Source organism: Bombina bombina, chromosome 3 (assembly GCF_027579735.1).
Source record: "Bombina bombina isolate aBomBom1 chromosome 3, aBomBom1.pri, whole genome shotgun sequence".
Lineage (NCBI taxonomy): Eukaryota > Metazoa > Chordata > Amphibia > Anura > Bombinatoridae > Bombina > Bombina bombina.
This window is the reverse complement of record NC_069501.1, coordinates 934,078,678-934,102,787: the sequence shown is the minus strand read 5'-3', so window position 1 is coordinate 934,102,787 and position 24,110 is coordinate 934,078,678. Positions and strand designations below refer to the sequence as shown.

The window sequence follows — 24,110 nt, the reverse complement described above, 5'->3', positions numbered from 1 at the left end:
GTATTTAGAGTGCATAGTGAGTTACTATGCAATATAAAACGACAAACTGGGTATTTAGACGATACCCTGCCCTCAGGGCAGGGTATCGTCTAAATACCCAGTTTGTCATTTTAAATTGCATAGTAACTCGCTAAGCACTCAAAATAGGGCAGGGTAGAAGAAGCACACTGCAGTTTACAATATTTACGTTAAATCCAATATTCCTCTAGATAAAGCTGTAAATTGAACTACACTCCTTTCAGCTACCGCAACGCTACCTACAAATAATATTGATGCAATACTCGAGTTTCTATTCATAAGATTTAGAGTTTTGTAGGTAAAAACCCGCGTAGCTAACACTGCTTTTTTTCCCAGCGCACCCTTCAAACAACACTGGTATTTAGAGTTGTCTGAGGGGCTGCGATAGGCTCAAAAAAGGGTGCGTTGAGCCTGATTTAGCTCCACTTTAACCCTCAATACCAGCGTTGGTTAAGGTAGCGGTAAGCTGGAAAAACGTGCTCGTGCACGATATCCCCATAGGAACAATGGGGCAGTTTGGGCTGAAAAAAAACCTAACACCTGCAAAAAAGCAGCGCTCAGCTCCTAACGCAGCCCCATTGTTTCCTATGGGGAAACACTTTCTAAGTCTACACCTAACACCCTAACATGAACCCCGAGCCTAAACACCCCTAACCTTACACTTATTAACCCCTAATCTGCCGCCCCCACTATCGCTGACACCTGCATTATATTATTAACCCCTAATCTGCCGCTCCGGACACCGCCGCAACCTACATTATCCCTATGAACCCCTAATCTGCTGCCCCTAACACCGCCGACCCCTATATTATATATATTAACCCCTAATCTGCCCCCCCAACGTCGCCGCTACCCGACTACACTTATTAACCCCTAATCTGCCAACTGGACCTCGCCGCCACTATAATAAATGTATTAACCCCTAAACCGCCGCACTCCCACCTCGCAAACACTAGAATAAATAGTATTAACCCCTAATCTGCCCTCCCTAACATCACCGCCACCTACCTACAATTATTAACCACTAATCTCCCGCCTGCAACGTCGCCGCTGCTATAATAAAGTTATTAACTCCTAAACCTAACTCTAACCCTAACACGCCCCTAACATAAATATAATTTAAATGAAATGAAATAATATTCGTAAAATTAACTAAATTAATCCTATTTAAAACTAAATAGTTACCTATAAAATAAACCCTAATATAGCTACAATATAACTAATAATTTCATTGTAGCTATTTTAGGATTTATATTTATTTTACAGGCAACTTTGTATTTATTTAACTAGGTACAATAGCTATTAAATAGTTAATAACTATTTAATAGCTACCTAGTTAAAATAAGTACACAATTACCTGTAAAATAAATCCTAACCTAAGTTACAACACTACAATATCATTAAACTAATTAAATAAATTACCTACAATTAGCTAAACTAAAATACAATAAAATAAACTATTCTATAATACAAAAAAACAAACACTAAATTACAAAAAATAAAAAAGAATTACAAGAAGTTTAAACTAATTACACCTAATCTAAGCCCCCTAATAAAATAAAAAAGCCCCCCCCCAAAAAAAAATTCCCTACCCTATTCTAAACTACCAAAGTAATCAGCTCTTTTACCAGCCCTTAAAAGGGCTTTTTGTGGGGCATTGCCCCAAAGTAATCAGCTCTTTTACCTGAAAATAAAAATACAATACCCCCCAACATTACAACCCAGATAGCAAGGATAACTTGCCACAAACTTGTAGCTAACTTTTGCTGTAAGTCGGTATAACTTGCTGCAAGTTTTCACTGGCAAGTGTGTTTACTTGCATCATAATTGCAGCAAAAGTTCTAGTTGACACTTTTTCAACTTGCAGCAAGTTTACCTGGCAAGTCTCTAGCAAGAGCATTTCTGGCAAGTCAAATGCAAGAGCTCTGCAAGTTTGTTGCCAATTTTTGGCAAGTCAACTGCAAGAGCTCTGCAAGTCTATTGTCAATTTCTGGCAAGTCAACTGCAAGAGCTCTGCAAGTTTGTTGTCAATTTCTGGCAAGTCAACTGCAAGAGCTCTGCAAGTGTCTAGTCAATTTCTGGCAAGTTAACAGCAAGAGCTCTGCAAGATAATTGCAAATTTCTGACAAGTCAATAGCAAGAGCTCTGCAAGTCTGCTGCAAATTTCTGACAACTCAAAAGCAATAGCCCTTCAAATCTGCAGCAAATTTCTCACAATTTAACAGCAAGAGCCCTTCAAGTCTACTGCAAAAGCTCTGCAAGTCTGTTACAAATCTCTAGCAAGTCAACTGCAAATCTTTAGCATATCTCTGGCACATATATCACAATTAAGAGCAGTGTCTGCCACAAGAGCACTACAAATGTACTATTATTTACGTCAATCATATTTACAAATTAATAATAAAATGTTTTTTTCCTGCAAAAGTTTATCTATGTAAGTTGTTTGTATGAATTTAATTGATCTTAAAGTTGTATCCATGCATTATCTGAGGTAATATATATTCATATATAAAACTAATATTATGACAGGTAATATATTAAAGGGACACTAAACCCACATTTTTTCTTTCATGATTCAGGCAAAGCATGCAATTTTAAGCAATTTTCTAGCTTACTCCTATTATCAATTTTTTTCCGTTTTCTTCCTATTTTTATTCGAAAAAGCAGGAAAGTAAGTTCAAGAGACCATTTTTTGTCCAGCACAAGGGTATCGCTTGCTGATTGGTGGCTAAATGTAGCTACCAATATGTAAGAGCTACCCAGGTGCTAAAACAAAAATGGGCCAGCTCCTAATCTTACATTTCTGCTTTTTCAAATAAAGATAGCAAGAGAACGAAGAAAAAATGATAATAGGAGTACATTAGAAAATAGCATGCTCTATCTGAATCCTAAAAGCAAATCAATGGGTTTAGAATCCCTTTAAGTTGAATACTTGATGTATTCTTATATTAGAGTTATATTATAACACTAATATCATTATCTCAGGTACAGTATGGCCCCTTTTTACAGCACACCCCTTTAAGGCATTCCACCTATAAATCAGTCTTCAGTTCTGCCCATCGTTATTATGTTTCATGTTCTTACCTCCCTTTCAGTCTTTTTGGCCGTCATTTTAATTGATTATTTTCTTTATGAATATTTGTTTTACAGATATCTCCATTTCTGTGCAGTTATAAAAAATAATTATTGTATATAACTAACTGCAATTGTTACCAGAAGTTAAACTAGGAAAATCATATTTATTTTTTATTGATTTCATACTTTTACTGATTTTAATAAAATTAGCCTTTGCCTGTCTGGTAAATATGATCTGTTAACCTCAATACTGTATGAAGCTAAAAATATTCACCAAAAAATCCTTTAGAAATGACTCCATAAAAACAACAACATTGACTCTTACAAAAGTAATTAAAACGTTTATTAGGCTTCAAATTTTCCAGGTATTAAAACATTTTAAATATGACATTGTAATAAACCAGAGAATAACATAGTATAGGCCTAGGGTACAAGTATAATGCAGATGAACAATAATGTTGACAGAACAACAAAAATATAATATGATGTCCATCTGTATCTGTTCTATGATCTTGAATTTGGCACCGGCCTGTAAAAATAAAAACAAATATTACATAAACATGGGCATTCTGTGCTAATTGCTTAGTCTACAGCAGAACTTTAATTTGTAGAACTAAACAAGTAAATCTGACAAAAAAAAATAACACGCCTTTATTTCAACTTCAAGGTTGTGATGAATACTAAAAAAGAATTGTATTTTTAACTTCCATAAATTCTCATGTCAATGCAATTTCCATCTAGATATTAACATATTTGGCCACGTTCCTTCCTAATCAAACAGATCACTACATGCCAATGGGATGCTTAGAACCTATACTTTAACCCCTTAAAGACTAGCAACGTACCCTGTACATCACTCTTCTTTGAATAGGGAAGTGTTATTAAATGCACGGTCTCGCCGCCAGTGTTGAGGCCACGCTATTTATGATGACAAGAAGGGAGGCTATAATAGCGCAGTACCGCCACTTGTGGCGGGACACATGCTATTTAAAAAAATATAACCCTTAATGAGCGGCAACATACATGGTACATCTCAGTCGTTAAAGGGTTACTATATTGAGACTTTTTTTTCCTTAAGATATTTATATTTTACTTCTCTAGAAATCAATGTGCCCTATTTGATACCCTATGTTGTAATTAAAATTTTTGGTTGTGTTCCTAGACTTTTGGAGATAAAAGAGGGAAAGTCACAATGTGCAGTTTATTTCCTTTTCAATTGTGTTTTTTTTCCTTTTACAAAATATAAAGTAATGTGCTATCTAGATGTGTCATATTCTAAATCTTCATATCCCCACTTCCCTTCCCAAATGAAAATGATATAACAGAGTAGCATTTAGTAAGACAGTATTCTATTTACTTCTGTGATACTCCCATGCTGTGTGAGGTGCTTGCTTATTTAAAGGGACATTAAACACTATGAGCCAGATTACAAGTGAAGTGCTAAATATTGCTTGCGTGCAAGCAATATTAGTGCTCCATTGAGTAATACCAGTGCCCGCTAATATTAGCTGGTATTACAACTCAAGTGTAAAATTACGCAAGCTCAGAATCTAAGTGCAGCGAAGGGGGTAAGTAGCTCAGCGTTGCAGCAAATATAACACCCAACTCCGACCAACTTTACCCCCAAAATACTACCTAGTGCAATTATTTTATTAAAACATAAAAATAATACAATTTGTATTTTTTTATATAAAATACACTACACTGTATTTTGGGGGCATTTGGGGCATATTTATAAAATTGACCAGAGATCTGATCTCTGGTTAATTTTATAAGCGATAGTTGCTACCACAAGCATATAGTAGCAATAACCAGACACTTATAATGGCTGGTTATTTATTGCGTGCCTGCAAAAGGGCACATTTGCCCACTTGCGGGCGCGCAATAAATTAGTGCTCCACTAAATAAATGCTAGATAGAATGAAGCATTGAAAGAAAAGGTTAGTCTGTGAATAACATGTAGTCTGCAAATAACTAATTTGCCTAATAATTCTGCACTCCCTGTATATATACAGGGAGTGCAGAATTATTAGGCAAATGAGTATTTTGACCACATCATCCTCTTTATGCATGTTGTCTTACTCCAAGCTGTATAGGCTTGAAAGCCTACTACCAATAAAGCATATTAGGTGATGTGCATCTCTGTAATGAGAAGGGGTGTGGTCTAATGACATCAACACCCTATATCAGGTGTGCATAATTATTAGGCAACTTCCTTTCCTTTGGCAAAATGGGTCAAAGAAAGGACTTGACAGGCTCAAAAAAGTCAAAAATAGTGAGATATCTTGCAGAGGGATGCAGCACTCTTAAAATTGCAAAGCTTCTGAAGCGTGATCATCGAACAATCAAGCGTTTCATTCAAAATAGTCAACAGGGTCGCAAGAAGCGTGTGGAAAAACCAAGGCGCAAAATAACTGCCCATGAACTGAGAAAAGTCAAGCGTGCAGCTGCCAAGATGCCACTTGCCACCAGTTTGGCCATATTTCAGAGCTGCAACATCACTGGAGTGCCCAAAAGCACAAGGTGTGCAATACTCAGAGACATGGCCAAGGTAAGAAAGGCTGAAAGACGACCACCACTGAACAAGACACACAAGCTGAAACGTCAAGACTGGGCCAAGAAATATCTCAAGACTGATTTTTCTAAGGTTTTATGGACTGATGAAATGAGAGTGAGTCTTGATGGGCCAGATGGATGGGCCCGTGGCTGGATTGGTAAAGGGCAGAGAGCTCCAGTCCGACTCAGACGCCAGCAAGGTGGAGGTGGAGTACTGGTTTGGGCTGGTATCATCAAAGATGAGCTTGTGGGGCCTTTTCGGGTTGAGGATGGAGTCAAGCTCAACTCCCAGTCCTACTGCCAGTTTCTGGAAGACACCTTCTTCAAGCAGTGGTACAGGAAGAAGTCTGCATCCTTCAAGAAAAACATGATTTTCATGCAGGACAATGCTCCATCACACGCGTCCAAGTACTCCACAGCGTGGCTGGCAAGAAAGGGTATAAAAGAAGAAATTCTAATTACATGGCCTCCTTGTTCACCTGATCTGAACCCCATTGAGAACCTGTGGTCCATCATCAAATGTGAGATTTACAAGGAGGGAAAACAGTACACCTCTCTGAACAGTTTCTGGGAGGCTGTGGTTGCTGCTGCACGCAATGTTGATGGTGAACAGATCAAAACACTGACAGAATCCATGGATGGCAGGCTTTTGAGTGTTCTTGCAAAGAAAGGTGGCTATATTGGTCACTGATTTGTTTTTTTTTTATTTTGAATGTCAGAAATGTATATTTGTGAATGTTGAGATGTTATATTGGTTTCACTGGTAAAAATAAATAATTGAAATGGGTATATATTTGTTTTTTGTTAAGTTGCCTATTAATTATGCACAGTAATAGTCACCTGCACACACAGATATCCCCCTAAAATAGCTATAACTAAAAACAAACTAAAAACTACTTCCAAAACTATTCAGCTTTGATATTAATGAGTTTTTTGGGTTCATTGAGAACATGGTTGTTGTTCAATAATAAAATTAATCCTCAAAAATACAACTTGCCTAATAATTCTGCACTCCCTGTATATATATATATATATATATATATATATATATATATATATATATATATATATATATATACACACACACACACACAGTTTATCATTTTATATTACCATCTCAAGGTGTTTATTGTCCCTTTAAAAGTGCCTTAATAGTAAAAAAAAAATGACATCCTTTAATGTAAATTTAAGACTATTGACCCTGCACTACTGTGATATTAACCCACACAAAGGCTTTAAACACACAATGGAAGTACTGATTGGTACATGCAGAGCACTGCTGGTCCAGAGCAAAACTGCCAACTGCTGCTTATCTAATCAGAAATACTAGTTAAATGACTAGCGCTCATGATTGGATCAGCAGCACTTCTGCTCAGGATCAGCAGTGCTCTGTGGTTCCAAGCGGTACTTCCACTGTGTGTTTAACCCCTTTGTGGGTTAGTGCAGGGTTGATGGTCTTAAAATGAATTAAAACAAATTAGAGCATGTATTTTTTTTACTAATATGCTCTTTTAAAGAAATATATATTGTTTTATCTTAAGTTGCATGTTGCTGAAGCACTGAAATTTGTAAAGGGAGTTTCATTTATTGTTCCTGTGACAGGAGCATTCCTTTGTTTGAAGAATGTTTCTTTTTAGACAAGATTTATAATTCATTAACATTTTAATTGATATTAGTTGATAGTGCAATAAAAATCCTGTCACAAAGAAGCACCACTATCAAAATGGAACATTCCTTTTAAAGGGTCAGCTCAATCCAAGCACAGAGAAAACTCCAACATGGCTACTCTATTTATGATCATGGGAGGATCAGGGAAGTGTGTAAAACACTCCCCTGCTGTATCACATCCATATAAGCATGTTGTATAAACAGAAACAAACACTCCCCTGCTGTATCACATCCATATAAGCATGTTGTATAAACAGAAATAAAACACTCCCCTGCTGTATCACATCCATATAAGCATGTTGTATAAACAGAAATAAAACACTCCCCTGCTGTATCACATCCATATAAGCATGTTGTATAAACAGAAACAAACACTCCCCTGCTGTATCACATACATATAAGCATGTTGTATAAACAGAAACAAACACTCCCCTGCTGTATCACATCCATATAAGCATGTTGTATAAACAGAAACAAACACTCCCCTGCTGTATCACATCCATATAAGCATGTTGTATAAACAGAAACAAACACTCCCCTGCTGTATCACATCCATATAAGCATGTTGTATAAACAGAAACAAACACTCCCTTGCTGTATCACATCCATATAAGCATGTTGTATAAACAAAAAACAAAAAACAATTTAAAAAGAAATGACTCAGTGTGTTGATTTTTATAAAAATCCTGTCACAAAGAAGCACCACTATCAAAATGGAACATTCCTTTCAAAGGGTCAACTCAATCCAAGCACAGAGAAAACTCCAACATGGCTGCTCTATTTATGATCATGGGAGGATCAGGGAAGTGAGTAAAACACTCCCCTGCTGTATCACATCCATATAAGCATGTTGTGTAAACAGAAACAAACACTCCCCTGCTGTATCACATCCATATAAGCATGTTATATAAACAGAAACAAACACTCCCCTGCTATATCACATCCATATAAGCATGTTGTATAAACAGAAACAAACACTCCCCTGCTGTATCACATTCATATAAGCATGTTGTATAAACAGAAATAAAACACTCCCCTGCTGTATCACATCCATATAAACATGTTGTATAAACAGAAATAAAACACTCCCCTGCTGTATCACATCCATATAAGCATGTTGTATAAACAGAAACAAACACTCCCCTGCTGTATCACATCCATATAAGCATGTTGTATAAACAGAAACAAACACTCCCTGCTGTATCACATCCATATAAGCATGTTGTATAAACAGAAACAAACACTCCCCTGCTGTATCACATCCATATAAGCATGTTGTATAAACAGAAACAAACACTCCCCTGCTGTATCACATCCATATAAGCATGTTGTATAAACAGAGACAAACACTCCCTTGCTGTATCACATCCATATAAGCATGTTGTATAAACAAAACAAAAAAAATAATAAAAAGAAATGACTCAGTGGGGTGATTTAAACAAGAAAAAACATAACTGCTTACCTGTGACCACAAACAATTATTGTGTGGGATTGGCAATCCTCTATGCATCTTCTCATTTCATGGTCAGTAATGTCTTTATAGACCCTTTGACATGTTTCTGTAATAGAAAACAACATCAAATAAATGAGTATAAAGTTAGATATGCAAAATAATTAGATAAAGTCTGTTCAGCAATAGTCTGTCCCCTATTACATGGGCATTATACACTTTGTGATTATAACGTGAATTATTTAATTATAAATAATAAAACAAGTTTGCATTATACTTTCATTATTTTGCCCGCTTTGCCTGTAATGTAATGGTCTATGCAAAAGTTTTCCAGTGGCCAAATTTCACTACCATTTTCCTTATTTGGAGGAGCTAATCCTGATGTACTTCATGTGACAGTCACTCTAGTCACATCATACTGTCAGTAGGCTTTTCCTCGTTTTATGTATGTTATCACAAAGTCACATCATACTGTCAGTATGCCTTTCCTTGATTTATGTTAGCACAAAGTCCATGATAAAGCCAATTAGAAAGATATACAGGCTATTGTTAATCATTTGAGGTCTGAAGCCTGCATTACCAATTTTCAGCATAGTAAAAACCCATATTATTCAGAGTTAAAGGGAGATGAAACCCAATTTTTTTTCTTTCGTTATTTAGAAAGAGCATGTCATTTTAAACCACTTTCGAATTTACTTCTTTTACCTAATTTGCTTTATTTTCTTGATATCACTTGCTGAAAAGTATATCTAGATATACTCAGTAGCTGCTGATTTGTTGCTGCACATAGAGGCCTTGTGTGATTAGCTCACACATGTGCATTGTTATTTCTTCAACAAAGGATATCGAAAGAATTGAGAAAATTAGATAATAGAAGTAAATTGGAAAGTTGTTTAAAATTGCATGCCCAATCTGAATCATGAAAGTTTAATTTCAAATAGATTGTCCCTTTAAAGGGACATGAAACCCATCATTTTTCTTTCATAATTAAAATAGAGCAGGATTCTTCAAACCATGGGTTGGGACCCATTACTGGGTCACAACACCACGTGTACTGGGTCCCGACTTGTGTGTGTGTTGTAGGAGTGTGTGTGGTGTATTGTATGAGATTGTGTGTGTGCTGTGCATGTGTATGAGTGTGTGTGTTGTATTAGTGTGTGTGTTATATGAGAGAGTGTGTGGTATGTCTGTTGTATGAGTGTGTGTGGTATGTGTGTGTGTTATGAAAGTGTGTGTGTATGTGTGTTATATGCAAATAGTGAAAGACAGCACCTCTATTTTCCTTTCTGGGGCACAGGAAAGGGTTAGCCAAACCCCAGTATGTATTCAAAAGAAGTAGTTTTCCAGCCTCCAGTAAATTTAAAAGACCTTTATTAGTTTCTTACAGGGTCCATCATATCAACCAACAACGTTTCAAACCTATTCCAGGTTCTTAATCATGTCTATTGAATAGTGTACAGGTGTGTCTTTTATACCTGTCCAATCTTCTATCAATTTGCACAATAGTTCCATCTTGTGGTTAAAATTTAAAATTACATGTGATAAATAAGTTTTAAGATTTATTGGTATTTATTCTTTTCTTTGTGATTAGAATATAATTTTCTAAGTCCTTATATTTATCACGTGAAATGTTAAAACCAAATTACTATGTATACAATTAAAACCTATACACATAATAATATCAGAATCAATATGCTACAACAGATATGTGCTACCATTTTTAGAAAAATAATGACCATTCAAAATCTTTGTTCAGACCAGGTATCATTGTATTTAATTTATTTATCCAATACATCTCCCTTCTTTTAAGCATTTGGTCCCTGTCACCTCCCCTCCTGGGTCTGTCAACTTGTTTAAGTTGACTGATGTTATGACCCATGGAGAGGAAGTGACAGGAAACAGAAGCTTCCAAATTTTTGTTCCTAATGTTGGATTTATGTTCATTAATTCTAGTTCTTACTTCCCTGCTTGTTTCTCCTATATAAATTCTGGCACACGGACATTTGATGAGATATATAGCGTATGTGCTTCTGCATGTTAAATATTTCTTTATTGGATATTTAGTTCCCTTAATGGGATGTAAAAATTCCTTCCCTTTTATTATTGAACTGCAGTGGCTACAATGTAAGCAAGGGTAACAACCTCTATTATCTGATCCTATTATTGTTTGTAAATTTTTCTTTTTGCTACCTATATCTGCCCTTACCAATATGTCTCTCAAGTTCTTCGTTTTTTTGTAGGCTACCATAGGTATGCTTATAAATTCTTCAACCTGGGGGTTACAGTCTTTCAATATGTGCCAGTGTTTATTTATAATGTGTGATATCTTTGTTCCTAAAGAATTGTATTGAGTAACAAATATCATTCTGTTTTCTTGTGTTTTCTTTTTTATAGTATCTTTTTGGTTTTTGCAGTATTCTAATTGTTTTGTGATTAATTCTTCTGGATACCCTCTTCTTTTAAATTTTTCTGCCATTTCTGCTAGTCTGATGTTACATTTCTTTTCGTCAGTTACTATTCTTTTTACTCTTTTAAATTGGCCTTGGGGTATTGCTTCTATTGTTTTTTTTTAATGAAAACTGTCATATTGTAATACTTTATTTTGTCTGTTGGTTTTACATATAAATCGGTTTTCAAAAAACCTTGTTCTTTGTACACAAAGGTGTCTAAAAAGGCTACTCCTGTTTCCTCCATGTTGAGTGTGAATTTGAGACCAGCGACAGATGTCTTGAGATGTTGTACAAATTGCAATAGGCTACCAGTGTCACTGAACCATATGCCAAATATGTCATCCACAAATCTCCACCATGCTGCACCATTTTTTAAGAATAATGGATGTGAATATACGAATTTCTCTTCTATGTGGGACATAAAAATGTTGGCATATGTTGGGGCAACACTGGAGCCCATTGCAGTACCTTGCTTCTGCAGGTAAAAGGTGTCTTGAAATAAAAAGAAGTTTTGATATAATATAATAGATAACAAATCTGTTAGAAATTGTATTTCTTGCTCATTATATTTGTTATTAGTTTTCAATGTGTTGGTTACTGCTTCAATTCCACTTGTATGCTTGATTGATGTATATAAGCTAGTGACATCTAATGAGTATAGAATGCATTTATCTCCAATCTGTCCAATATCTTTTAATTTAGCAAGAAAATCATTAGTGTCTTTTAGATATGATGATGTATCTAATAAGTAGGGTTGTAATACTTTATCTTAAAAAAACTGCAATTTTTAAAAAAATGGAATTCACCCCTGCCACTATTGGGCGTCCTGGTGGTTGAAATTTGTCTTTATGTATTTTAGGTGAGATGTATATTACAGGTCTTACTGGTTTTTTTTCAATTAGACATTCTTTGAATTCATTTGTAATGATACCATTCTTAATCGCTATATTTGTGATGTGTTCTATTTCTTTCCCTATTTGGATTGTAGGATCTCTAGTCAAGGCTTCATATACTGTTGTGTCATTTAGTTGTCTTTGTATCTCTTTCACATAATCAATTTTATTTAGTAAAACTACTGCTCCGCCCTTATCTGCTTCCTTTATTGTGATTTCGTTGTTATTTTTTAACTTGTTAATGGCTTCTTGTTGTTTCCTATCCATTTGTACTAATCCTCTCTTTTTATTTCTTTTAAATAAATTTTTTACTTCTTTTTGAACTAATTTTGCAAATGTAGCTACGCTGTGTTGTAAGGGTGGATTAAATTTACTTTTTCCTTTAATACCAAATGTTTTAGGATCATTGAATTTTATGTCCTTTTTCTTGTCATCAATCTTAATTGTTATAGGTGTTTCTGTCATATTTTTAAGTGTAGAAAAATGTACTTTAAGTTTCAATTTCCTGAAAAACCTCTCTAAATCTTGTTCTATGAGCTCATCATGTGTGTTTGGTAAACAGTATGATAAACCTTTATTTAAGATTGCATATTCTGTTTCTGACAAGGTGTAATTCGAAATATTGTGAACCAAATCATCCTCTGTATTTTCTATATTGCAGTGCAACTCAGTATTGCTATTAACTATAGTATTGGCTTTAGAATTGGTTTGTGTCTCATTCAATTTATAAGTATTCTGGTTATGAATGGTGTTATCCCTTATTGAGTTCACATTAATAGTGTTTTCTTTATTTAAAGTGCTAGTGTCATTTCCAATGTGACTACCTAAAGTGCTATCAATTTCTAAAGTGCTTGTGTTTTCTGCTGCATTATTTATTAAAGTGTCGTGATTTATTAAAGTGATATCCAGTTGTAAAGTGCATAGATTTTCTGCATCTCTGCTTTCTAAAGTGCTCTCATTTTCAACAATACTTGTTACATTATTAGCCAAAGTGTTATTCAATCCTAAAGTGCATATATTTTTTACAACATTGCTTTTTAAAGTGCTTTGATTTGCAATACTTGTTTCATTATCAACATTCAACAAGGGATTTTTCATATTAATGTTTGAACTTTTGCAATACTGTGAGTCTTTAAATACATAGTTTGTTTCTTACTTACTTTTACAGGGAAAGAACAAGACACAGCGGGAGTGCAACAAGTGAAAACACAGCAAACATGGGTAAAGTAAATGCACCTAAATACACTGTGTACAGACATTTAAAAGACATAAGTCACCAAGGAAATGATGGACAAAGTAAAGAAACGAACTATGTATTTAAAGACTCACAGTTTTACTATATAAAATTGATTATGTGAAAGAGATACAAAGACAACTAAATGACACAACAGTATATGAAGCCTTTACTAGAGATCCTACAATCCAAATAGGGAAAGAAATAGAACACATCACAAATATAGCGATTAAGAATGGTATCATTACAAATGAATTCAAAGAATGTCTAATTGAAAAAAACCCAGTAAGACCTGTAATATACATCTCACCTAAAATACATAAAGACAAATTTCATCATCATATCTAAAAGACACTAATGATTTTCTTGCTAGATTAAAAGATATTGGACAGATTGGAGATAAATGCATTCTATACTCATTAGATGTCACTAGCTTATATACATCAATCAAACATACAAGTGGAATTGAAGCAGTAACCAACACATTGAAAACTAATAACAAATATAATGAGCAAGAAATACAATTTCTAACAGATTTGTTAACTATTATATTATATCAAAACTACTTTTTATTTCAAGACACCTTTTACCTGCAGAAGCAAGGTACTGCAATGGGCTCCAGTGTTGCCCCAACATATGCCAACATTTTTATGTCCCACATAGAAGAGAAATTCGTATATTCACATCCATTATTCTTAAAAAATGGTGCAGCAGCATGGTGGAGATTTGTGGATGACATATTTGGCATATGGTGGGGTGACACTGGTAGCCTATTGCAATTTGTACAACATCTCAAGACATCTGTCGCTGGTCTCAAATTCACACTCAACATGGAGGAAACAGGAGTAGCCTTTTTAGACACCTTTGTGTACAAAGAACAAGGTTTTTTGAAAACCGATTTATATGTAAAACCAACAGACAAAAATAAAGTATTACAATATGACAGTTTTCATTCAAAAAAAACAATAGAAGCAATACCCCAAGGCCAATTTAAAAGAGTAAAAAGAATAGTAACTGACGAAAAGAAATGTAACATCAGACTAACAGAAATGGCAGAAAAATTTAAAAGAAGAGGGTATCCAGAAGAATTAATCACAAAACAATTAGAATACTGCAAAAACCAAAAAGATACTATAAAAAAGAAGACACAAGAAAACAGAATGATATTTGTTACTCAATACAATTCTTTAGGAACAAAGATATCACACATTATAAATAAACACTGGCACATATTGAAAGACTGTAACCCCCAGGTTGAAGAATTTAAAAGCATACCTATGGTAGCCTACAAAAAAACGAAGAACTTGAGAGACCTATTGGTAAGGGCAGATATAGGTAGCAAAAAGAAAAATTCACAAACAATAATAGGATCAGATAATAGAGGTTGTTACCCTTGCTTACATTGTAGCCACTGCAGTTCAATAATAAAAGGGAAGGAATTTTTACATCCCATTAAGGGAACTAAATATCCAATAAAGAAATATTTAACATGCAGAAGCACATACGCTATATATCTCATCAAATGTCCGTGTGCCAGAATTTATATAGGAGAAACAAGCAGGGAAGTAAGAACTAGAATTAATGAACATAAATCCAACATTAGGAACAAAAATTTGGAAGCTCCTGTTTCCTGTCACTTCCTCTCCATGGGTCATAACATCAGTCAACTTAGATTTCAAGTAATTGAACAAGTTGACAGACCCAGGAGGGGAGGTGACAGGGACCAAATGCTTAAAAGAAGGGAGATGTATTGGATAAATAAATTAAATACAATGATACCTGATGGTCTGAACAAAGATTTTGAATGGTCATTATTTTTCTAAAAATTGTAGCACATATCTGTTGTAGCATATTGATTCTGATATTATTATGTGTATGTGTGTTGTAAGAGTGTATGGGGTGAGTGTGTATTATATGAAAGTGTGTGTGTTGTATGATAGTGTATGTGGTATGTGTGTTATATGAAAGTGTATGTTGTATGAGAGTGTGTGTGGTATGTGTGTTACATGAAAATGTGTGTTGTATGAGAGTGTGTGGTGTTTGTGTTGTATGAGAGTGTGTGTGTGGTATGCGTGTGTTATGAAAGTGTGTGTGTATGTGTGTGTTGTAAGTGTATGGGGTGAGTGTGTGTTATATGAAAGTGTGTGTTGTTTGAGAGTGTGTGTGGTATGTGTGTTGTATGAGAGTGTGTGTGGTATGTGTGTTATATGAAAGTGTGTGTGTTATATGAGAGAGTGTGTGGTATGTGTGTTGTATGAGTGTGTGTGTGTGTGTGTGGTATGTGTGTTAGATGAAAGTGTGTGTTGTATGAGAGTGTGTGTGGTATGTGTGTTACATGAAAATGTGTGTTGTATGAGAGTGTGTGGTGTGTGTGTGTGTGTGGTATGTGTGTGTTATGAAAGTGTGTATGTATGTGTGTGTTGTAAGAGTGTATGGGGTGAGTGTGTGTTATATGAAAGTGTGTGTTGTATGAGAGTGTGTGTGGTATGTGTGTGATATGAAAGTGTGTGTGTTGTATGAATGTGTGGTATGTGTGTTACGTGAAAATGTATGTTGTATGAGAGTGTGTGGTGTGTGTGTGTTGTATGTGAGTGTGTGTGTTATTACGTTTTACAACACTTTCATATTTGACTATAATCAGGAATAAAGCATGAACATATTTTAGTTTCTTTGCCAAAAATTGCAGCTATCATGTTATTTATTTTTTACAAAATTATTTCAAGACCTAGTATAAAAATTGGGTCCTAAAGGTATGTGGTATCATGGTATCATGGCACTGGGTCTTGGGGGGAAAAGTTTGAAGAACCCTGAAACAGAGCATACAATTTTAAACAACTTTCCACTTTACATCTATTATTTAATTTGCTCAATTCTCTTTATATCCTTTTTTGAAGAAGCAGCAATGCACTACTGGGAGCTATTAAATTCATTGGGTGAGCCAATAACGTGAAGTATACATGTACAGCCACCAATCAGCAGCTACTGAACATACTTAGGTATCCTTTTCTATAAAGAATACCAAGAGAACAAAATAAATTAGATAATAGAAGTAAATTGGAAAGAAAATGTATGCTTACCTGATAAATGTATTTCTTTTTTGACACAATGAATCCACGGATCATCTTAATTACTAATGGGATATTCACCTCCTGGTCAGCAGGAGGCGGCAAAGAGCACCACAGCAGAGCTGTTAAATAGCTCCTCCCTTCCCTCCCACTCCAGTTATTCGACAGAAGTTAAGGATAGAAAGGAAAAAACAACCATGAGTAGCCCTTGGATTCACACAAATAGAGATATTTACGCCAAATCTTATGGTAAATCTTTCTAGTTACAGGCTTACGAGTCTGAATCATGGTCTCTATGACCGAGTCAGAAAACCCCCGCTTGGATAAAATTTAGTGTTCAATCTCCAAGCAGTCAGCTTCAGAGAAACTAGATTTGGGTGAAGAAAGGGCCCCTGAATTAGAAGGTCCTTCCTCAACAGAAGTCTCCAAGGTGGCAGAGATGCCTACTCCACCAGATCTGCATACCAAATCCTGTGAGGCCAAGCTGGAGCTATGAGGATCACCGATGCCCTCTCCTGTTTGATTAGAGCACTGACCCGAGGAAGAAGAGCAAACGGAGGAAATAGGTTTGCTAGACTGAAGGTCCAAGGGACCACCAGAGCATCTATCAGCTCCGCCTGGGGGTCCCTGGACCTTGACCCGTATCTTGGGAGCTTGGCCTTGAAGAGCCTTTATTCTATCCTGGATCTCATCCAAAGAAGTTTCTGTCCTGAGAGCCTCAGACAGTGCATCAAACCAATACACTGCCGCACTAGTGACGGTAGCAATACACACAGCTGGTTGTCATTGCAGGCCCTGGTGTACAGTGTGAGTAAACCCTCTAACTTTTTGTCCATAGGATTTTTGAAGGTACATCTATCCTCTATGGGAATAGTATTTCTCTTAGCTAAGGTAGAAATGGCCCCTTCCACCTTAGGCACTGTTTGCCAAGCCTCTTTGTTAGAGTCGGCTATGGGAAACATCTTCTTAAAAATAGGAGAGGGAGAAAAAGGTATGCCCGGTCTCTCCCATTCCTTAGCAATTATTTCATAAGCTCGGTCAGGGACCGGAAACACATCTTTCGAGGAAGCAACCTCGAAATATTTGTTCAGCTTACTAGACTTCTTAGGAACAACCACTACCGTGGAGTCACTGTCGTCTAAAGTAAATAAAACCTCCCTAAGTAACAGACGGAGGTGTTCTAGCTTAAACCTAAAAGATACAACCTCAGAATCAGCCAGAGGAATTACACTTTCTGAATCTGAAATTTCTCCTTCAGATGCTACAGCGGTATCCTCCTCTTCGGTATTCTGGGAGGGCACCTCCGAAATTGCAACAATTGCATCAGAAACCTTGCTTACTAAATGTCTGATTTTCCTTTTTACGCTTTCCCTGCAACATTGGAAAAGCAGACAACGCATCATGAGAGAAGCTATGTCTTTTAAGGTAACTCCAGTGGGAGCTAGAGGAGAAGTGCAGGGCACTGCTTGTGAGGGAGGTAAAATTTGGGATGCTTGGGGAGAAAGCTGTGGCATATTTTGAACCTCGTCATAAGACTCTTGGACAGTATCGGCTTTAGAAAAATTTTGCTCATAAAAAATATTTTCCCTATAATTTAAAGTCCTCTCAATACATGAGGGACAGAAAGGGATAGGTGGTTCCACATTTGCATCAAAACACAAGGAGCAAGTGACATCTTGCAAGTCTCCTTGGTCCATACTGTTCACAATGAGTAAATTAATAAATAAAAAACCTCAAAAATGAATTAAAATTTTTGTAATGAAAAAACGTTACTTTGTCTTTAAATTTAAACAGGTAACTTTTTTACCCAACTATGTCAATTATGAAAATATCAAAATTTGAACACAACAGACACCTTTACACCTCAGTAACCCTGCTGAGGTGCCTACCTAACTGCTAAACAGGAGTCAATGTCCCTTTCCTTGTGGTGCAGGAACGATCCGGACCTCAGCAATAAGAATAGTGCCAACGGATAATGCTAGAAATGCCTGCTTTACTGGAAACCATGCATTTCTAGTGACACGCTACTGAACTGAAGCCCATCGTGGGCGTTACTATATGCACCTCTCCCGATCGGCCTGTTTGCTAAGTAAAGCCGTTGGGAGACACAAACCACCAGAGCAAATGAAAAAGCTTTACTCCCAGCCCCAGTGCCTGCAGATATGGCTGTCTAAAATCCTCTCCAGTCTAGGAGAGTCTGTAGTCCCCAAACATAAAACGCCCCTTCCTGTATGAGCCTTATATGTTCATTTTTCCAATAAATGTTCACACCTTTATCTCTGAGATGCTTTGTTTCCTTGGCCCCAGAATAAAAAAGCAGCACTTACCTCGTATCTGCCTGACAGCAAGGCAGCTCACAGGCTTGAGAGGTCCTATCCCTCACATCGACCTGTGGAGAAATAAAAGTCTGAGTAAATTACATGGGAGGCGCAGTGAGAATTATGTCCCACAAGTTCCCATTGCTCTAAAGCCACCACTGCTCTACTGAAGAGACTGATATGGACTATGGCTACACTCTAGGACAAAACAGCACAATCTTGCACTACCTTAAAAATAATAAACTCTTGATTGAAGAATTTTATCTAACAACTCACTTTACCACTTCCTAGCACTAACATAGGCAAAGAGAATGACTGGAGTGGGAGGGAAGGGAGGAGCTATTTAACAGCTTTGCTGTGGTGCTCTTTGCCGCCTCCTGCTGACCAGGAGGTGAATATCCCATTAGTAATTAAGATGATCTGTGGACTCATCGTGTCATGAAAAAGAGAAATTGTTTAACCCCTTAAGTGCTAACAACGGCTCTGAGCTGTCACAGGGTTTCCCACTCTGGTGCTAACGACGGCTCAGAGCCGTTGCTAGCACTCTCCCACCTTGAGGGAGATCTGGGGGCTCCCACCCACTCCTACCCCGGCAATTGGGCCTGCATAGTGACAGGCATCACCGGGGCTTCACATTATGCACAGTGATGTCACGCGCAATGACTTGATGACGTCACCACGCAACTTTATTTAACATTAACAATGTTAAATATCGAAGCAGGGGGCATGCTGCTTAGAAGCCTGTATCTCAGGCATCTAAGCAGCTACAGACCCCCAAGGGTCTAACCTTTTCAACAGGGTAAGTCTTGGGGATCTGAAAAAAAAAGGTAAAAAAATAAATATATATTTTAAAAAATATAAAACAAAAAAAAAAAACAACTAAAAAAGCTTAGCACCAAGGTGGGTTAAAATCTCATGCTCTATACTGAATCATGAAAGACAAAAAAACCTTGGGTTTCATGCCCCTTTAAATTACAGTAAATGGTGCAAAATAAAAAGTATATTGCAAAGTTGCATAACTAAACATTTTATATTGTGATCTCAATGTGTGTTATGCCCCTTTAAAGCATATATGTCTATATGTGTGTACATATATATTAAAGTGATGGTAAATCCTAGCATTTGTGAAACGCTAGGATTTACCATTGGAACAAATAAAGGGGACTTTCATTCATGACTTATAAAATACTTCATGTTGAAAGCTCCTTTTTTTTGTTTGCAGCATTTGCCGCACTGAGCTGCTAAGGCAACCTTCGGCAGAACTGAGGTGACGTTTCCACCTCTTAGCCAATAGCCTTGCAGGAAATTCGAGGGCTGTCACTTTAATGTTTTTATATGTGTATATATGACTGTAAATACATTTATACACATATAAATACAATAATATATATGTATACATATTTATATATATATATATATATATATATATATATATATATATATACACAACAACATCTTTTGCAATGTATGTGTCTCAATGTCAAAGCCATTTGCCTGCCTTTTTTTTCTAGCACCCGAGATCTCATATCTTTTGAACCCTTAGAAGGTTTTTTGTGCAATATTTTTTTTAAATAATTTTTTATTAGACTTTCGGCTAGATTACGAGTTTTGCATTATGAGTATAACGCTGCTTTTTCACTACCGCTGCTATTACGAGTCTTGTAAGTACAGCTGTACCGCACACTTTTTTGGCCGTCATGCAACGTAACTACAATACCTTTCAAAAAGTCATTTTTCAATGGGACTTCCATAGAAGTTGTTTGTATTTTATTTTTTATTACAGTCAAAAAAGATCAGATTTATTTGGGGCCATGTCCCGCAAAAGGCCCTTTTAAGGGCTATTGGAAGTTTAGTTTAGGCTAGGGTTTTTTTTATTTGGGAGGGGGGCTTTTTTATTTTGATAGGGCTATTAAATTAGTTGTAATTAGTTTAAATATTTTTGATCATTTATTTTTTTATTTTGTGTAATTTAGTGTTTATTTTTTTGTAATTTAGTTAATTGTATTTAATTAATGTAATTTATTTAATTTTAGTGTAATATTAGGTGTTAATGTGAGGCAGGTTAAGTTTTATTTTACAGGTAAATTATTTTTTTATTTATTTTAACTAGATAGTTAGTAAATAGTTAATAACTATTTACTAACTAGTCTACCTAGTTAAAATAAATACAAACTTAGCTGTTAAATAAAAATAAAACCTAAGCTAGCTACAATCTAACTATTAGTTATATTGTAGCAAGCTTAGGGTTTATTTTATAGGTAAGTATTTAGTTTTAAATAGGTATTATTTAGTTAATGATAGTAATTTTTATTTAGATTTATTTTAATTATATTAAAGTTAGGGGTGTTAGGGTTAGACTTAGGTTTAGGGGTTATTATATTTATTTAGTATTAGTGATGTGAGAGGCCAGAGGTTTAGGGGTTAATAACTTTAGTATAGTGGCGGTGACGTTGGGGGTGGCAGATTAGGGGTTAATACATTTATGTAGGTGGCGGCGACGTTGGGTGTGGCAGATTAGGGTTTATTAAATTTATGTAGATGGCGGTGACATTGGGGGCAGCAGATTAGGGGTTAATAAGTGTAGGTAGGTGGCAGCAACATTGGGGGCAGCAGATTAGGGGTTAAAAATTGTAATGTAGGTGTCGGCGATGTCAGGGGCAAAAGATTAGGGGTGTTAAGACTCAGGGTTTATGTTAGGGTTTTAGGTGTAAACATAAATTTTCTTTCCCCATAGGAATCAATGGGGCTGCGTTACGGAGCTTTTCGCTCCTTTATTGCAGGTGTTAGGCTTTTTTTTAAGCCGGCTCTCCCCATTGATGTCTCTGGGGAAATCGTGCATGAGCATGTAAAACCAGCTCAAAGCAGCGCTGGTATTTGTGTGCGGTATGGAGCTCAACGCTGCCATATTGCCTGCTAACGGCCGGGTTTTTGCAAACCTGTAATAGCAGCGCTATTAAAGGTGAGCGGTGGAAATAACTTGCAAGTTAGTAGCGAGCCGCTCATAACGCAAAACTCGTAATCTGGCTGATGGTTATTTACCTGCTCTCATCCAAGGTAATCCAGAAAATCTGGCCTGTTGGGGAGGCCTGGGGACAGGTTTGAAAACCACTGCCATAGATCAAAATAATTGGCAACTGATATTAAAGGGACTGTTAACAAGGATTATTTTTTAGGGAATAGGGATTTAATCTCAGTTTCTTGCTGCAAGTCTTTTAATTTACGTTAAAGATTTTGATCACAGTAGAATCATTTCAAAAAGTAAATTAAAACATTTGCAGCAAGAAAATTAGATTAAAATCACTAATTACCTTAAAATATTTACTGTATTTTGTAATGCATGTTAAATAAAACACCCTAACAGCTCACTTGGATATGAATAATACTTTTTCAATGTAGGGCCAAATTAAACAAGCAAGGGTTACATTATTAACCCTTCAGCATCTACATAGCAGGACATAGTTATTTTAAACTGCACAAATACTGTAACCCACACCAAAAACAACACAAAATATTAACCCCTGCCAGGCTTCTGAACAGCATCAAAGCAATTCAAAAATACAGCTCCCACCATTCTAGTACTGCTGCAGCTACACCATTATATCAGAAAGTCACAAGCAGATGCAGTTTGTTTGCTAATGTCTGTATATTTCATACACTTAACAGTAACATCTCTCATATAAAACATAGATTCTAAAAGAGTTTTCTAATGTCTGTATATTACAAAAATGCTTGTTTTCAAACAGAAAACTAAAGATGCACATTTCAATTGCATTTGGATTATCCCTTTAACATTTAAATCTAGTTGTGTTTGTATGTTCTGTGTAATGCAGTAGCAGGTTGCTTACTAATGCTGCTAAGCAAACCATTAGTGTATAATTATATGTTACACATGTGTGCAGTGCTAGTGAGATAGTTGTGTTTGTATGTTCTGTGTAATGCAGTAGCAGGTGGCTTACTAATGCTGCTAAACAAATCATTAGTGTATAATTATTATGTTACACATATGTGCAGTGCTAGTGAGATAGTTGTGTTTGTATGTTCTGTGTAATGCAGTAGCAGGTGGCTTACTAATGCTGCTAAACAAATCATTAGAGTATAATTATATGTTACACATGTGTGCAGTGCTAGTGAGATAGTTGTGTTTGTATGTACTGTGTAATGCAGTAGCAGGTGGCTTACTAATGCTGCTAAACAAATCATTGGTGTATAATTATTATATGTTACATGTGTGTGTGTTTGTATGTTCTGTGTAATGCAGTAGCAGGTGGCTTACTAATGCTGCTAAACAAATCATTGGTATATAATTATTATATGTTACATGTGTGTGTGTTTGTATGTTCTGTGTAATGCAGTAGCAGGTGGCTTACTAATGCTGCTAAACAAATCATTAGTGTATAATTATTATATGCTACATGTGTGTGTGTGTGTGTGTGCAGCTAGTGAGGTTTATATATATCTAATCTAATGGCTGATCTTACCTGATTGCAATGCACATGGCTTGTCTGCAGCACACACAGAAACAAGTTCATGGTAGTGAGACAGTGAGTGCAGTCAAATGCCGCAGCGCCCTCTGTGGTGGTAAGACCACACTGCACACAATATTATATACTAAACACAGTCTAATGTAAACTGTAGCTAAAAGCTAGTAGTATGGGTGACACATGAACTTTAATTTAATTTATTCCAGAACACAACAAATATGCAATGCCTTGCTATAAAACTATGTATTATTTAGCTTTAGAGTCAGAATTTAAAATACAAGTTAGCATCTTAAAGGGACATTCCAGCAAAATGTGCATCATTGCATTTCTATTTTGAATAGAATCATTTTTCCAATACACATGCATTAGCAAAAATGCTCTAGAAAAAATATATCACTGTTTAAATTTACCTTTCCTAATAGGAGCATAAAAACTAATTTTAAAAAGTGTATCTGCGAAGAGAGCCAGAGGTTGTGTACATGACATATACTGAGTCATTTCCCATGCAATACCAGCTCTGAGCACATGCAGTGTACTTAAGTATGCTTCACATGTACACTGTTTTTTGTGTACTTAAAGGGACAAACTACTCCAGAATTTGTATTGTTTTAAAAGATAAATAATCCCTTTATTACCCATTCCTCAGTTTTGCACAACCAACACAGTTATATTAAAGGGACATTAAACCCAAATTTTTTCTTTCATGATTCAGATAGAGAATACCATTTTAAACAACTTTCTACGTTACTTATATAATCTAATTTGCTTCATTCTCTTGATATTCTTTCCTGAAAAGCATATCTAGATATGCTCAGTAGCTTCTGATTGGTGGCTGCACGTATTTGCCTCATGTTATTGGCTCACCAATGTGCATTGCTATTTCTTTAACAAAAGATATCTAA

The 24,110-nt window shown here is 35.9% G+C and overlaps 1 long non-coding RNA gene across 1 annotated transcript; it reads right to left on the bottom strand.

Annotated features, from left to right (window-relative positions):
- Positions 1-3,580: 3,580 nt before the first annotated feature.
- LOC128651982 (uncharacterized) lies at positions 3,581-23,235 on the bottom strand. Its single transcript, XR_008401239.1, has 3 exons — positions 23,206-23,235; positions 8,780-8,876; positions 3,581-3,622 (listed from the first exon to the last, which is right to left on the bottom strand). It is a non-coding gene; the product is annotated as an uncharacterized LOC128651982 (long non-coding RNA).
- Between the last annotated feature and the right edge of the window lie 875 nt (positions 23,236-24,110).